The sequence below is a fragment of the Sinocyclocheilus grahami genome, unplaced genomic scaffold (assembly GCF_001515645.1).
Source record: "Sinocyclocheilus grahami isolate Dianchi unplaced genomic scaffold, SAMN03320097.WGS_v1.1 scaffold59.1, whole genome shotgun sequence".
Lineage (NCBI taxonomy): Eukaryota > Metazoa > Chordata > Actinopteri > Cypriniformes > Cyprinidae > Sinocyclocheilus > Sinocyclocheilus grahami.
Window position 1 is genome coordinate 348,603 of NW_015505238.1, and position 17,540 is coordinate 366,142.

The 17,540-nt window shown below is 37.5% G+C and overlaps 1 protein-coding gene across 4 annotated transcripts in view; it reads right to left on the bottom strand.

Annotated features, from left to right (window-relative positions):
• The window catches only part of LOC107584373 (junctional protein associated with coronary artery disease-like), a 45,481-nt gene that overhangs the window by 13,303 nt on the left and 14,638 nt on the right, over positions 1 to 17,540 (bottom strand). Inside the window, exon 1 of one of the 4 annotated variants that reach the window (XM_016270955.1) lies at positions 7,991 to 8,137. The exons of 2 other annotated variants lie outside the window; for them this stretch is intronic. The gene's annotated coding sequence lies outside the window, so the exon portion shown is untranslated. Of the gene's footprint in view, positions 1 to 6,181; positions 6,253 to 7,990; positions 8,138 to 17,540 lie in introns of those variants that run through there. One more of the 4 variants, XM_016270957.1, reaches the window with a different exon arrangement.

Consider the following 17,540-nt stretch of genomic DNA (forward strand, 5'->3'; position numbering starts at 1 on the left):
CCCCGCGCCCCCCCCCCCGCCCGCAGGCCTGCGGAGCCCAGAGCTGCCGCCATGACAGTTTGGTGTCAACTCTTTATTCTTAGACTTAGTCAGATTTGTGGTATGTGTTTGTGACAGAAAAAAAGACCAAAAGAGCCTAATGAAAAGACACAGCATTTTTTTTCACTCAAAGGCTATTGTGCAAAAGTGTAATTAAGATTTACACCAAACCTAAAGTCCCTTAACTTGGAATTGACCCGACAGTGAAGTGAAGAAAAGTGAAGAGCCGGAGGAATGCCATTTCATAGGTGGAGCGAGTCATAACATTTTGATGAAGTATTACAAAGACAACATTTAGTTTTCTTTCAAATAACGTGAGCCAATGAATCGTGCATAATAAGACCAGGAACATGCATTAGAGAGTAAATAAGGTCCGTTTTGATTTCACGTTGACAGAACAACTGTGACAAAGCTCATGATGAATGACCTCATCAGACTAATGTCTCCTCACAGATTGTCTAATAACTGCCATAAACATGCACGTAATGGCCGAAGCAATATTAAGCCTGAAAGCACAGCCACTGTACCATGACACGGCATCATCTCTTTCACGGAGTCGAATGGAAACAGGGATTCTGAGTGTCCATGGTTAACCAAAAAAAGCCCAGAGCTGCCGCCATGACAGTTTGGTGTCAACTCTTTATTCTTAGACTTAGTCAGATTTGTGGTATGTGTTTGTGACAGAAAAAAAGACCAAAAGAGCCTAATGAAAAGACACAGCTTTTTTTTTCACTCAAAGGCTATTGTGCAAAAGTGTGATTAAGATTTACACCAAACCTAAAGTCCCTTAACTTGGAATTGACCCGACAGTGAACTGAAGAAAAGTGAAGAGCCGGAGGAATGCCATTTCATAGGTGGAGCGAGTCATAACATTTTGATGAAGTATTACAAAGACAACATTTAGTTTTCTTTCAAATAACGTGAGCCAATGAATCGTGCATTATAAGACCAGGAACATGCATTAGAGAGTAAATAAGGTCCGTTTTGATTTCACGTTGACAGAACAACTGTGACAAAGCTCATGATGAATGACCTCATCAGACTAATGTCTCCTCACAGATTGTCTAATAACTGCCATAAACATGCACGTAATGGCCGAAGCAATATTAAGCCTGAAAGCACAGCCACTGTACCATGACACGGCATCATCTCTTTCACGGAGTCGAATGGAAACAGGGATTCTGAGTGTCCATGGTTAACCAAAAAACAAGCTTTATAACAAACAATACAATGTCCACCCTGTCCTATAAAAAGTTCTTTCAGAGCCTCACCCCTTCATTGTTCAATCCATCCACATGGAACTCGCCGTCCCTTAACAGGCACATGTTCACACTTGTACAACAGGCTCTTCATCGTAAACAATGTGACATCACCACTGTTGACCTCTGCTTCCTGAGGATGTGCACATTTCAAGGGATGGGGCATAGGGATTGAATAAGCCTGTCAACCAGACACTGATACTAAGAGGACAGAGCCAAAACAGAGGGAAAAGCTTTTGGAGTCTAGATATCATCACTCTGCCAGTCATAACTCATAGGCCTTCAGAATAGGCCTTCAGAATTTTACTTTGGTTCTAAACAAGTAGCCTGGCAAACATCTACATGGTTTGTCCCCATCTCAGGTTGGCCCATTCATTTATCCTTCTTAGGGCCTCTTGTAGGTTGTGGGATAAGTTTCAGTAGTCTCCATTCTCTGCTACAAACCAATATATAAGCAAACCAGTATATAAGATTATATAATCTTACAGGCTACGTACAGTATGAAAAGGAAACATATCTCTGAAGTGGGTTTCCTCTAGAGTGGACATATTTTTAGAGTGGAAATATATTTAGTCTAAGTTAGGCTTAAGTTTGGGTCAACGGTAATACTGTATAAAAATGTGCTGGTCCTTTACATTTACAATTAATAAATATATAGTATTTAATAGAAGAGTACACGTACAGCACACTACCATTCAAAAGTTTGGGGTCAATACAATTTCTTTATAAAGGAACTAATACTTTCACTCAGCAACAAGAATATATTCAATTGATACTAAATGGCAGTAAAGACTTTTACATTGTTATAAAATATATTACTGCTTTTATTGTATTTTGGCCAAATAAATGCAGCCTTGATAAGCATATAAACAGTAAAAAAGCATTACAGTCCTCAAACTTTTAACTGGTAATGTAACAATATAGAAGAAAAAACAAGCAGTTTATCATACAGCAGTCAACAATATTATTAGCACCACAATACTGATTTTAAGAGTACGTTTTAAGAGCAGTACAGAAGGTAATGCAGATGTACTGTCTATGAATAATAGAGGAACTGAAGAAAGACGTATTTAAAGTTAATTTAGTGTTCACAGATGATGTCAGTGCTTTCAGATGTTTTCTGAAGGGTGTGATGGTCATAGCTGCCGTCAAATTATTCATGCCTCTATTTCTACTCGTGATAGACCTAAGCTGCATCTTTTGAGGAAAAACACATTAACCAGCTCTTGTTTTGTTTGAGCTCTGCTGTGGCCATGAAGATGGCCATTTTGCTTTCTTTGATAAGCAAGTTTTCAAACAATAGACTACAAATATGGTGTCACCGGCGACACTAAAGAAATGCTTTCAAAGTCTGGTAATTCAATTGGCAGGAGGACCAGAGGATCATCAAAGCAGGAAGTAATTCTTTTCCAGGCTGGGACTAACCACAGTGCCAAACCTACAGTACAGTTCACAGTTCTCCATGTGTTTCACAATTTCATAATTTACAAAAAGAGTACAGAGTTTATTTACAACAGACTGTGTAAAATCTAAATCCACATGCCATCTTAATAAAATTTCTTTGATCAGATTTAAAACAGTTTCCTGAAGAAATTAGATTATTGGGCCATGCTGGGTAAGTTTATTTGCTCGTCATTTAAACCTAACTAAACATTTAAAAGCATAAGCTGCCATTTTTCTTCTCCTAATCCTGAAATGTGTTAGCTCAAAATGGGATCTTTGTATCAATGCGTGAATGCACTTTCAAGGTCAACTGCTTCTCTGTGTCTTGTGCTAGTAATGTGGCAATTTAAACTGAACAGAATGGTCAGGACTTGAATGACCTATAAAACAAATCAAAATGTATCTGTCTATTAAAATATATGCCTGTGACTGTCACTAATGGGTGATATTTTTCAATGTCATTTGAGACATTCATGATTTGTACCCCAATCTTTTTGGTTTATGACAGGAAACACAAAGGCCTTGAGGAAGATGATCCAACAAAAATGTATTATAACAATTTATCCGTGAGGAAAAAATGGTTGTGTTAGGCCATATAGCAGGTTAAATGATATGACCAAGGACGTCTACAAATGCATGCTTAAAAAAAAAGCAATAATCAAACACAGAAAACAACTTACAAAAATATTTTCTTAACACACTGACAATAAGTATAAGACTTACTCACAACAGGGTTCCAAATGAACTAACCCGCATGGCTGTACATAATTAGAGTAAAGGAGACTTGACTTGACAGAGAGATGACAGTGACAAGGTTTATCAGTTAAAAACACTCTGATCAAAGGACTGGCATACATAAGCATTCTGCTAATTACGCTCTTATCCTGCCAAAGAATATGATCTGAAATGAAGGGGAAGAAGCTTAGAGACGATTCAACAAACAGCACTGTGTTAAGAGCACAGACAGGAAAACTTTGTGACTACAGGTGGTAAAATAATAACCTACAATTTAGTATTTACAAATAAACAAAGTAACAACACATAATATGCAGTGTTCATGCCCTTCAAACCTTGAAGGTTGCAGTTATAATCAAGGGGGGAAAAAAAGGTGACCAGTGATCCTTATCGGTTTCTATTCCTCCCCTGAGCTTAATCATCTCTGGCTAATGCATTTGACCAGAATAATCCATACAGGAGCATATAGGAAAGTTCAGCAGTCCATCTGTTTTCCATATGAGTTTAAGGCCTCTAATGTATGAGTTCATCATACGCAAGGGTTATATACCAATCCTTTACCCTGCATGTCTTTTAATTACCATTTGGCTGCTATTTCATTGCACTGTTTCATCTGCAGATGGTTGCACTTTGCTTGTTAAATGTTTATCACAACCAAAAAGCTTCTGATCTTAAAGCAATTAAATAGTTGGCCCACCATCTTTCATTACTATGCAATATATAAGGAATTTGTGGGGGAACGCTCTTCTTTTACATATTATTGCAGCCAAGTGTTAACCAATATGTACAGTATAAACTCATACTACTGTAATTGATTCATGTAGTTTAGTAATATATAGAACTTAGTTTTTGATTAATTGTCCTGCAATTATAATACAACAAATACAACCCAGTGCTGGGTAAAATAGGGACAAACCCAGCAATTGGGCTGTTTTGACCCAGCGGTTGGGTTAAATGTTTAACCCAACCTTCTGGGTAGTAACCCAACCACTGGGTCAAAACAACCCAATTGCTGGGTTTGTCCCTATTTTACCCAGCACTGGGTTGTATTTAACCCAGCATTTTTTAGAGTGTAAGGTGAAGTTTCTAAAAAAAATTATTTCTATATGTGGTCAAGCATTCCAATAATAATAACAATAATAATAATAATAATAATAATAAATGTGTCAGGAGTTCTTTTTCTGTGTTTTGTTTCCAATACCCTGTAGGCAAGAATTGAAAAAAAAACGTATATTGATGTTATCTATTCTCTGAATGAGCAATGGCCAAATATTTACTACGAAATAAATATGAAATCATTCACGATCTGCAGATGAACCTATGCAATGATTTGCACTATGCTAATACAAAGGAGATTGTGAAAATATTCTGTTTTCTGAATGAGACACCTCTATTCATGAATCTCTATTATGGAGGACTTGTACACTCTATGGATGTTCACAAATGAAACTACACTTTAAAATTAAAACACCACACCACTGCAAAGGGCCAAACGTTCCACTGAAATTACTATCTAATACATCTGAATGACTAACCGGGCAGGTTTTTTAGGCTAGGAAAGAATAATGTCATCAGTCTGCTCTGTAATGAACAGCCCTCACCACTTAATTCATTCAAAATTCCCTTTTGTGACCAACTGCATCTGTGCACCAGCGGTATCAGCACATTTCCACATTTCCAGGAAACAGACTCCAGTCTTTCTCCACGTACCACTAGATAAGTGATGCTCTATGATTCAGCTCTCTTCCTCTTTTGTCCTTCCGTTGCCCTCTTGTTTCTTTAAACTTAAGGAATACTTAAGTAGACAGCTTTGAATGTACATGTTCCTAGTTCCGTGCTACTTGGTGAAGATAAAGATAAAGAAAAAATATCTTTAGTGGTCATCCGGTATGCATTTTTCAATAGACGAAACAATAACTAGAGAGTGGTAGAATGTTGATATACATGAAATGTAGGCTAAAGGCACGTTCACACCAAGGACAATAACTATAACGATAACTATTACTATTTTAATTGTTGTAATTATCCGACATCCACATCACAGCTATAATAATAATAACACAGTGAAATGATAATGGAATCACTTTTAGAAAGATATTTGATGATAAAAAAGCATTGACAGCCAATCAGAATCCACCAAACAATAACATGCACTGGTGTGGTTATATTATCATTATAGTTATCTTTCTAGTTTCTAGTTATGTATTTTAGTCTACCGCCAATCTTTCACCTAAATTACACCACTGTTTGAACATTTCTGGCCTCAACTTGACCTATTCACATTTTTTAATGTGAGTGACCATTTGTTTTGTTTCTTCACCTTTAACAACAGCTTCCAATGTCCACAGCTTTAAATAACCACAACATTCTTGCTTTTGAAAACAAAAATCTTGTTTCTTCACCTTTTGCAACAGCTTCCAACGTCCACAGCTTTAAATAACCACAACATTCTTGCTTTTGAAAACAAAAATATGTAAACCACATCAGGACAGACCTGCTTCAATAGTTCCTTTCCAACAGCCTCTAAAGAGGACCTTGGCAATAAAAAGGCCTGTTATACATTGTACCAATTCCATTCCGATCACAAAACAACGCTTCACACAAATAACAGCTCATTCTAACCCAGACTCTTCTAGCATCTACACAAGTCAAGGTCAAAAGTAGCTCTACTTTTGAACAGTAGCTTCCCAATTGAGTGGAGTTACCATCCGGCGCAGAGTTGTTGACCTCGCGCCTCACTCTTTGCATCCCGCGAACTCACACAGGTCGCTTCCTCTGCACGAGAGGCACATGCTCTTTGATGTCACTATTCAACCGGTGTCAACACAACAGGAGGCTGTTTGTCTGAACAGTTTAACAACAACTGCTGACACAACCAATAGAAGCTGCCTGATCTCCATTCACATTTAGGCCATAAGTGCATTGTCTTCAGGAATGTCAACTTCATCTTGCCACACAAGTTGTCTTATTGCCCCCCCGTCAACTCGGCAACTTTTTATTTTTAAACTTTTTTGTAACATCTAGGCTGTGTGCTATAGCCTATAATAAAGTTTCAAATAATGACAATACTTGTATTTTTGATGTTCCTAACAAATAACGTTCGCTAGTTGCTATGCTACCTCCTGACAAATGCAATTTGCATTGGCAAATGTCTATTTGTACCGCCAATAATGTAGCCACGCCCCTTTTAAGCACTGCGTTCGTTGTCTTCTGTCGTCCGGTTTGCATTTCCACAGCATGAAGGTACGATTTTATGAATTTATGAATGAACTTTTCGTTTTAAGACCTTCCCATCTACTGACATTTATGACATCCACTTCAAACATTACAATGCTTATGATAGCTTTCGTTATAATTCTACAATAAATAAATCAACTTCTCCATTTTGCTGTAGAAATAAACAAAGCTACCCTTACGAAAAAGAAGTTTATTCAAGTGTGCTATTAGTATACTTCTTTTAAACTAAAAATAGGAAAGTATACTTTTAGTCTACTTTTTATGTACTTCTCAGAAATGGGCTTTATGTACTTCTCAGAAATATACTTAAAATGATATTTAAGTATACTTGACTTGGAAAAAGTCGAAATATATTTTAGCTATAATTGTGCTCCTAGAATCCGTGTTTTCATTGTTATACTGCAGGGGGCGCTAGTAAACATCTTCTGTACAGAATTTCCAAAAAACATGCAAAAACGGAAGTTCAGAGACACAAATTCTAAAGTTGGCTCGTGTTTGTTTCTCTGGCGCATCAAGTCTAACTTTTATGGTTATTAAAAAGTTTGAAAACAGTTAAAACCTGTTAATATGTAAAATATGTACTAGATATAGGAGGTTAGAAAACACCCCATAACCCCACATTTGATTTTTGGATTACACAAGCCACACTAAATAAATGGTGTGCTTGTATAGTGAAACATGAATGTTTGAAGCAATAAAAAATAGAAACAGTTGTTATTAGCTGTGGATTTGAGCACTTTTGTAATAGGATACAGTGAATCCATGTGCACATAACTTGACATCAAAGTTATAATGGCATGCTATGTGAAGCTTATTCCTCCTCTGCACTACAATCTGCTCATTTCACCCTTTCCCTCGCTAATGTAACACACATCTTGCGCACTGCGCCCGACCCCTAAGCACACAATTCACAGACAAGCAGCAAGCCGTCTGCCTTCTGAAGTATTTTTTTCCACAGCGGAAAGCAACAAATTAGCTGATAATCATCAATGCAATTCGTCTCAGTCCTCAATATCATTCCAGCGGTATCCGCGGTCATTTATACTGTGATAGATGCAGGGACATTAGCCTACGGGACGATAGAAGCAGGAGCCCGTTATCTCGCAAGTTCATCCCTTATGAGATGCTTCATCCCCTGCGTTTATTGAACGGGTCAGTGTTGCTAACGTCAGCAGCTGAAATCGCCTTTAATTCTGCAGGGTCCACAAGACAGCCTCGTCAACGAGCCTATTTTCTCACATGTTCATATATTTCGGTCAAATGTAACGTCCACGTACCTGAGATGTGCTCTTTTCGAGGTCCGTGTTTAGTTCGTGATGTAGCGTGTTGTTGAATCCGCTCTGTGCTGAGCATATCTGAGAGGAAGGTTGTGCAGAGGAGAGGGAGAATTCAGCTCAAATGTGTCTTGTGTGGGGTCGGCTGGCGAGGGGAATGGTTCCTCCCAGCGTGTGGGTAAACTTTTACTGACGAGACTGTAATATACCCCACCCACCCCATCCCATTCCACTATTACACAAACCCATACTGGCTTATTCATGCTGGGCTGAACATATGATCTTTGATAAAACGGTTGAATAACGTTGAAAAAGCGTAAACAAACATCTACATTTACTAGATCACTTTTTTAAATCCAGAATAAAATATGCTTCAACCAGATAAAGGGTGTTACTCTTCAAGCTGGGCGGCATACTAAAACCAGCCTTGGAGTTGGAGACCAGTTTAGGAAGTTTTTAGTAGGAGATAGACTATATTACATTTTTATTCATTTTGGCACTCTTTGCAAGAAGATATAGAATTTTTAAATAAAACATGTTTAAAAATCTGCATTTTCAGTTGTGTTTGTAACTTTTTACTTCAGTTACCTTAAATGAAAAGTAATCAATAATGGAGTTAAAACATTTAATTTGCACCTATTCTTATTCACTTTAATTTTACATTTGACTAGCATTTAATCCATCTGATTTTAATAGTTAATCAATTTGGTACAAAATGTCTATTAGTTTTATGTCAGGAAAAAAAACAGATAGCACACGTACGGCTGCAAGATGTCTGTTAAAGATCGTTTCATCTGGAAAGCATCTGCTGTGTACAAACTATAAATGTCTTTAAGATATCAGTTCTCCATACATTCTTATTCATAAGCATCTAAACGTCTATTTGACATCTGATAGGAAACTTCCTATAGATGTCTTGCAGATGTAAATGCAGACACCATAGACGTCTTCGTAATGTACGTGTGCTATCAGGGAAGACATCTGAAATAGTATTGCCAAGAATAGAGAGTTCATATTAAAGTCAGTACGTTGTTTACCATATATATTTACAAAGTGTTTGTAAGCAGTAGCATACAGGATGGCCTGCCAAGGAGAGGAACCAATTAATGACCATGTGAACAAGAGGCCCATCAGAAAGGTCAGATTGGTGAGTATCAGAGAGAAAGGGCTGTATCAAATAAAGTCAGTGCCATTGCTTTACAGTGTCCCATGGGATAAATGAAAATCTTACCATGTGGAAGTTGGCAAATTACTGTAATTTGTTTTGAGCATTAAAAAGTAAATCGCATTACAGTATACTGTAGTGTACAGTACTACTCTGTTTTACTCTAAATTTGCACAAAACCTCATGGTGGTTCTTCATTGATAACATACTGGATAGATATTATGATCAATTATTAGTACATTTATTGCTTTAATCCTTGAAATCAAGGCATTTCTAGTTGTTTGATCACAACCATTCAGTGATTCAAGTCAAATTCCAGGAAAGTGTGGGCTAAAATATTTCCTTGGATGCTTCATGTTCAGTAGCACATAGACACACACACACACACACACACACACTCACACAAAAACACACTCCCCCATACCTGAGTGGCTGGCCATTCACAGATGGAAACCCGTTTGCTTTGAGCAATTTAAAAGCGCAAAAGGCTGACGGATCTAATAATATTGACACAGATGTTACATATAACAGAATCCACACAAGATTTTTGGAATGGGAGTGAGCTGTTGGTCTCAATGCATGCTTTTTACTTCTCATTTTGAAATCACCAGAGTTGATCTGAGCTGTGGTTTACTTGTGTTTCCAGTGAAATCATTAAGTTTGTTTTGTGACCCTGTCACCCTGCACTTACACATCTGCTGAAGTTACTCTCAAGGTCATGGACCTTCAACTGCTTCAATGTTTGTGATAATTCCAACCGCCTTTAAATTACCTATAGTCACTGCTTATCTGTTTCCTGTAAATCCAGCCATTGTTTAAGTCTGCCTCCCTTCCACTAAAGTTCAGATAAACAGCATTAAGGAAAGTCATCTTGTACAAAAAGAGGTAGCATCCGGTGTACCGGTGTCCTTTTTGTGAAACAGAGGTACAAAAAAAAAACTTTTCCTTTGAGGATATGTGGAAATTCAAATAAATAACTACATGGATTGAATAAATCAACCACAAGAAGTCTAATAATGAATGAATATTAGTGCACCTGGAAACCATTATAAGAGTTAAAGCAATGTTGTGTCCAATAAAAACAGTATCTCAAGCCATATACATACATAATACTGATGTGGGTCAGTCTCTCAAATATCAGTATGAAATTATAGCATTTTTAAGAAATATAAATGAAATACCATCTTTATAAAATAAAATATATTTAGCATAATAAATTAAACTAAATACTAGATGTGTGCAGAATATGATCAATGTATTACATTAAATTATATATGACATACAGACTAAGTGATTGCTAATTAATATCAGCTGAAGTGTTGAAATGTTTTGTGTGAACAGGAGCAAAGGGGAGATGCTTGGCAGCCTGAAACAGAACACAAGGTAATAGGCTTTGGAGGACAATCAATCAGCTGTGATAGCTAGCATAGCTCCAGCCCCTTTAGCTCAATCATACACACACAACTTGGCGTGGTGAACAGAGAGATTGTCTACCACTCAAGGTTTCAGTGCCTCTTGGCCAATGTGCTTCACCTTGGACTGTTTGCTCGCCTCTGATCTGGTTCACTTGGCATTTACAGCCTGTCAACTAGAAACTGTCAGACAGATTATTTAATTGGCTTCCAGTTAATCTGTAAATAGATCAAGGGGGCGCCGTTATACATATGAAACATGAAAACCTCAACTGCTTGACCAGACTATATCATCTGTGTTTAAGATTGAAAATTTGCGATCTGTAATTGCATTACATGCAAACTAAATACAAAAGCAAATGGACTCTAATCTCAGTTTTATATTTTAAAGATTAAGTAGGTGTTTGTGGGCTGACATAACTTGCAATGCTGTGGCTCTCTCATAGACATCTTATTATTCTGCCAGACTGAATAAAACACCAAAATACAGACGGTATTGTGGTTTTGAGTTGGAAAACATTGCAGGGGTTCGCTAGTTTCTTAATTGCATAAAAGGAAGTTTCCAAACGCAGATCTGCTGGAATAATCACCAGTGTTCGTAGACATATTCTTAACATCCACCGAAATCAGGCTCTGCACTTTTTGGGTCCAAAGTGAACCTATAATTTGGAGTGACTATTTTGGGGATTGCAGAATGGCCTGTGGTGACTGGACCCATGCCACCGCAAAGCCAAATACCAGGTCGTGGAGTTATCCATTCCTCAGACTTGTTTGACCGAAACGGGTTGACTGTCTCCACACTGATTGTTGTTGACACGTAAGTCTGTTAAAAAGGAAATTGAGAAACCAAGGGGAACATTTTTTAGATATTTTGGCCTAGTTTATTTGCATACAAGTTTGAGCGATGATTGAAGGTGGCAATGCTGTTATTGCTGACAGAACTAATGTTGTTTGACACATTAGGATTTAAGACCACATGGCAAATCATTGTTATTTGACCAAGAGATTTAAATAATTTCAGTTCATATGTCTACAAAATACCCAGCTATTAGTCACTTTAAATAGCATTCAGCATAAATGAAACTTGCTATGCAGGTAAATGCCACTTGAATGTCCATCACTGGAAACTTGGAATGTCCTTTATCTAAATTAAGCAGCATACTGCTGCTGTCTGAAGAACAGGCATTGTTTGCTCCACATCTGTTATGGTGCTCCCATTTTTATCTCATGTTGTCAATTTTTCCTTCAGGTTAAAAGAAAAAAGCTTGTGGGATGAGAAAAGCCATGATTTATGACACAATAGTCTGTTTGAGAGACCAAACTGAAATAAACTGGGTAAACAATTAAAATATTTTTAAAGAAAATATTAACACACACACACACACACACACACACAAAACTTACAAAACCCTAACCTTTGAACAGTAATGTATATATATATATATATATATACAGTGGGGCAAAAAAGTATTTAGTCAGCCACCAATTGTGCAAGTCATATGCATTCATATACATTCATTTTTTTTAATTATGTGTATTAATAGAGGGATAAAATGACACAAAACAAACATAAGGCTGTGTAAATAGGATATAATGGGAATTTTATTAAATAAAGAATAAAAAAAACAGATTTTGGAAACCACACATTAATATTAAAATTATTAATTAATCAGACAAATTAATTAGTGGTTAATCAAAATGATTTGAGCTGTATGAAAACACCAGTATTTGTCAAACATATACTTCATAAATAGATCTTCTCCTATGCAAAGACTCATTTTTCTCCACCTTAACCAGAACAGATCTATAAAATGACTGAAGCCTTGGCTACCACCTGTGCTGACAAAAAGCAATAAGTATATGCTTAGAGAAAAATCGCAGTATCACTTCAGCCACAAAAGAGGTGCTGGGGGTGGACCAGGGCATCAGATCAAAGATTAAAGGCGGGGCCTAGTTTATGTTTCCACCTCAGCTGGGGCATCTGGATGTCATGAGGTAGGATGGACCACTGGTGTGGCAGAGGAGTTGCATTAAACATATGAAGATCATGTAGAACCCACTCACCTCTGAACTGCCTGTGCGAACAGCTGCCAGCTGTTGATATTAGGGCTCATGCTGATCTACTTTGATGTAGCACAAGCCCACAACCTCATACTGGGAACTTCTGTTCAAGAGCACTCTATAATGAAACACATCAGGGAGGTGCAGAGATAGCTTAGTTTGAATCTATACAAGGAATTCAAGATAAAATCTCAATCGCAGCTGAATTTTCAGCCGAATGTCACCTAATTAAACATTGTATTGTATGTCTAATGCACACAGAGAGTGAAGAATAGTAGAAAACTCAAAAAAGCTGACCTAGATCCTCAGCACACTTTGTCATGTCTTGTTAAGTGCACAGACATATTGAACTGAGAGCTAGGAGAGTGATCGAAGTCCTCGGGGATTCGTCATCTGCCACCGTGAAATTCTGTGCTGGTGCACATTATTACATAACTGCCATTACGCCGTGGAATATGAAAACCCAACTGCTGTCCTTGATAGACAAGCACTGAACATCAAAGGCATATGCATGAAAATGTGATGTGCAAAACAATCACAGACTCTCTGAAACTAATACATCTCTTATCGTCATTCTACCAAATGTCACGATTAGCATTTTTTGACGTATTTGTCAATATCTAAGTCATGGAAAAATGATAAAAAGGCCTGTTCATTTAGAGAAAGGCAATAAGCAAACACAATCATCCCAGTGGTGAAAGGATTCTGGAATGGGACCAACAGCCACGTGCCAAATCCTTCCTGTTTTAATAGGCAAGCAATGCTGAGCATCTGACAGCAGTTCGGCCTGATGTAAGCATAGATGTCTATCAGACTGACCAGCTCAGTTAATATATCCCATACAGACTCCACCCGCAAGCATAAAGTATAATATTAATGTAAAAGCCATAAAAAGGGGCGGTTCCCCTTCCCCAATGCAATTACAAACTAGAGATACAACAAGTTCAGTGCATATATGCTATAAGCTTTCTCATTCTATGATTCTGATACACTTACAATGTTTTCTTTAATTCTTGCTGGATTCAAACTGAATTATGCGGAGGGATATAGGTGAACAGAAATATCAAATTGAATACATTTGATTACATAACAAGATACAGGCATATGACGTTAAAGGGACAGTTCACCCAAAAATGAAAATGATGTCATGAACACGCATCTTAGGCTGACTTCGGAAGAGAATAATTTGTTGAATAAAGTTGTTACTTTTGTTTTCTTTGCACACAAAAAGTATTCTCATAGCTTCATAAAATTATGGTTGAACCACTGGTGTCACATGGACTAGGGGTCATATGATGTTGCTAAAAAGAACATTATTTGGTGTATTTGGTGTAATGAAATGTGTTTATGCGGTTTAAGGTTCAAAAAACATTATTTTCCACATACTGTACAGTATTGTTTCTCCTCTACGCCCCACTTTTCTGAAACGCGTCGATTTTTACAAAGCTCATCGGTCTGAAAAGCGAGGTGTGCTGTGATTGGCCAGCTATGCAGTGCATTGTGGTTGACCGAATACCTCAAGCATGTGACAGAAATGTTACGCCCCTTACCATATTGTGATGCTGTGTCCTGGAGCGACAAGACAAAAAAAACATTAAAACCCATTATAAACTAGGCATTTGTTGCATCTAGTGGGGACATAATTACGGATTATAATGACTTATACTGTCTTTTTACGCGTTGCGTTGCATCGCGCTGCATAAACATAAAACCATGTCTGCATTTGTGATCAGAGAAATGACAAACAACAAGTGCTACTCTACACTGCTCAAAACTCGCGTTTGAATCATCAGTGGCAAATTCTTTAAATATGAAAGCGTACTTACAGTCTGTGAGTCAGAACAGCCAGCATTGTAGTCTACTCTACCAGGATCAGGAAACAGTCCTGCATAAAATGTGCTGCACACATCTGAATATTTGGGTTGAACTGTTCTGGAACAGTGCTGTAAATACAACTTAACCACTGATTTCTAGTCATGTCCTCTTTTGGAAGGCCAAACAAAGTATTTTCGCTTTCGCAACGAAACACACAGCGCCTTCACAACAAGGCGGCGGCGGCTGCAACAATACTACAGTGAGAATCAAAGTTACGCCTTCTTTCTTTGCGTGAACATTTGGGCGGCGTTATGCAAATCTTCCCACATCATGACGTAGACATGTGGGGGCGTGTTTAAACGAGCCGTTTTAGGAGGGTGTGGACCAGTCTTAACTTTTACAAAGAATTTCTCTTTGGGTTTGATACTTTAGTCTTTGCAACTTCAGAGATCTTAACTATTCACAAACAGCTTGTAACACTCCAAAGAGAAAGGAAAACTTGAAATCGCATCATATGACCCCTTTAACAATGTTCTTACTACCTTTGTATGCCTTGAACGTGTCATTTGTGTTGCTGTCAGGGTTAGAAAGCTCTCGGATTTCAGCAAAAAAATCTTAATTTGTGTTCTGAAGATGAAGAAATTTCTTACGGATTTGGAATGACATGAGAGTGAGTAATTAATGACAGAATTTTCATTTTTGGGTGAAAGGTATGTGTACTTTCTGCATCACAGGCACCAAGCAGAATTGCAAAAATTATCAAATCAAAATGCTAAATATGCAAAATAACCATTTTAAATGAGGATGTTTACAAAATAATCATTTTAAATTAAAATAACAATTTTAATAAAATAAAATAATAATTTTAATAAAACTAAAATCAATCATTTTAAAAATAATTTTAAATTGTGTATTCAATGACTGCAAAGATTACCTAAATAAAAAAGGGCAATTGAAAATTAACAATTAAAGTAACAGTTCACCCAAAAATGAAAATTCTGTCATCATCTTTAGTCACCCTCATGTTACACGCTACGGCATGATTGCAAGTGCACCAGGCCAAGGCACTGAGGGACTTGCACGAGGGTGGTCACGACCCGGAAGTTTGCAGAGAACTCCGCACCGCGGCGGACCTCACGCCACGAGCGACGAAGGTTACAGCGCGGTCTCTGGGTCGTGCGATGTCCAATATGGTGGTCCGGGAGCGCCATTTCTGGCTGGCTGACATGTGCGAGACAGGCAAGACACGATTCTTGAACGCCCCTGTGTCCCAGGCCGGCCTGTCGGTGACACGGTGGAGAACTTTATGGCCCAGTTGAGCCTCTCAAGTAAACTGGTACTGTTCGAAAATGTCACTTTACCTTTAAGAGCTTGTGTGGTATTACTCACAGTATACCCTAAACATACTGTCATGGAAAAAGCGGCCATGTTTCATAGATTAATTTCACTTTGCATGCAAGCCACATTCATTTTATGGGATTTTTACAAGACTTTTCAGTGTGTGTGCTCTTGTATCTGGTTCATGCCCTTTTTTTGTGTGCTCTGACATATGGGTGCGGAGCACCATCATGTTTACAAGCCAGTCTGAGCTTCAGTACCACTGCCCTGTTAAAACACACTCACTGCCTCACTTCAGCTCAAAAGCTTATTAACAAGAACATATATACACACACTTTCACACATTGACTGTGCAGACTGTTAGCAGACTGTGAAATACAAACATTAAGCTCTGATCTGTCTGTCTGTGCTTGACTGATGAGAGCAGAGAGTAATAATGCTACATTTGCCACTAACAAAATACTATAAGTATACTGCTTTGTGTCTTATTCGGTGAGACAGTATCTGTGAGGGGCATAAATATGTAATGTAATGCAAATGTTTACTGTACTGACTGTAAACTGACCAAGGCTGAATGCGAATGATATCTCACAGTTCTGTCTCTTCCTACACACAGGTTAAAGGAAAACAGGATAGAGAATAAGAAAGGGAGGTAAGAGAAAGGGGAAGAATAGATAGTGAGCACAGGGCTAAAAAGGGAGTGCATTGTGAAGGACTCGAAAGCCAAAAGACATTAAGATAACCGCCATCTGGAGCCTAACAATGTTCTTTTAAACAAAACAGGCACACAAAAACATTGCACTCCATGTCGGTGAAAAATTACGTTTAAAAGTTAAAACACACTTTTGGAGGACTTTAGTACAGCTGTGTGTTTAGAACAGAAGATAAAATTCCTGAGCATCAGGAGGGTTGATGACACATGCTAGTATGACTCGCTAATAACCCCATGGCTTTTTTGCACTGAACCGTATGTTACCCGTGACAAATGGGTTTTCCTCTGGTGGACTGAACCTTGAACCTTGAACCTTGAACCTTGAACCTCAAGACATCACCATCATTCCTTCTGTCATCATTAAATGAATGAAGAGAGAAGGAAAGAGCGTAAAGTATTCTTTCACTTTCAGAGAAGTACAGAAAAAGAAGCAGATATCCCGAGTGAACATCAAACGTTCACACATCAGAGGACTTGACAGTTTAAAGATGCATGATACATGTGCGCACACAAGATATTTTTAAGCGAGGCTTCATTTGGCCGTGTGTTTAATTTTCAGGAATCAGTCTTTTTGCAGCCACTGTTTTCTTTTCCTAGAAGTGCTCTTACAAAACAACTTGACCGTAATTCTCCAAGTCCACACCCAAACACTCCCTGCATCACACTAACCACATGTCAGGCAACCATAGTGTGTGTTTATGTGGACATATGATATTTTTTAATTTAAACCTGGAAATTATGTTTTAGAATTTTGAAAAATGTAAAAAAAAAGAGAAAAAAAGTAAATTTCAAGTAAATTAACTGTCAAAAATGAATAATATAATATAATATAATATAATAATATTGTCTAAATCTCAATATACATAAATATAAATATATATAATTTTAATAACAATTTTAAGAATCAGGTTAAATTAAAACAAAATTGTCACAATGACAAAAAATAGAAGATATTTTGGTCCCCTTAAAAAAAAATCTAATTTTATTTATTTTAAATAGGACTAAGTCACTAATCAGATACAGAAAGAAAAGCTAATGTTATATAAGTCA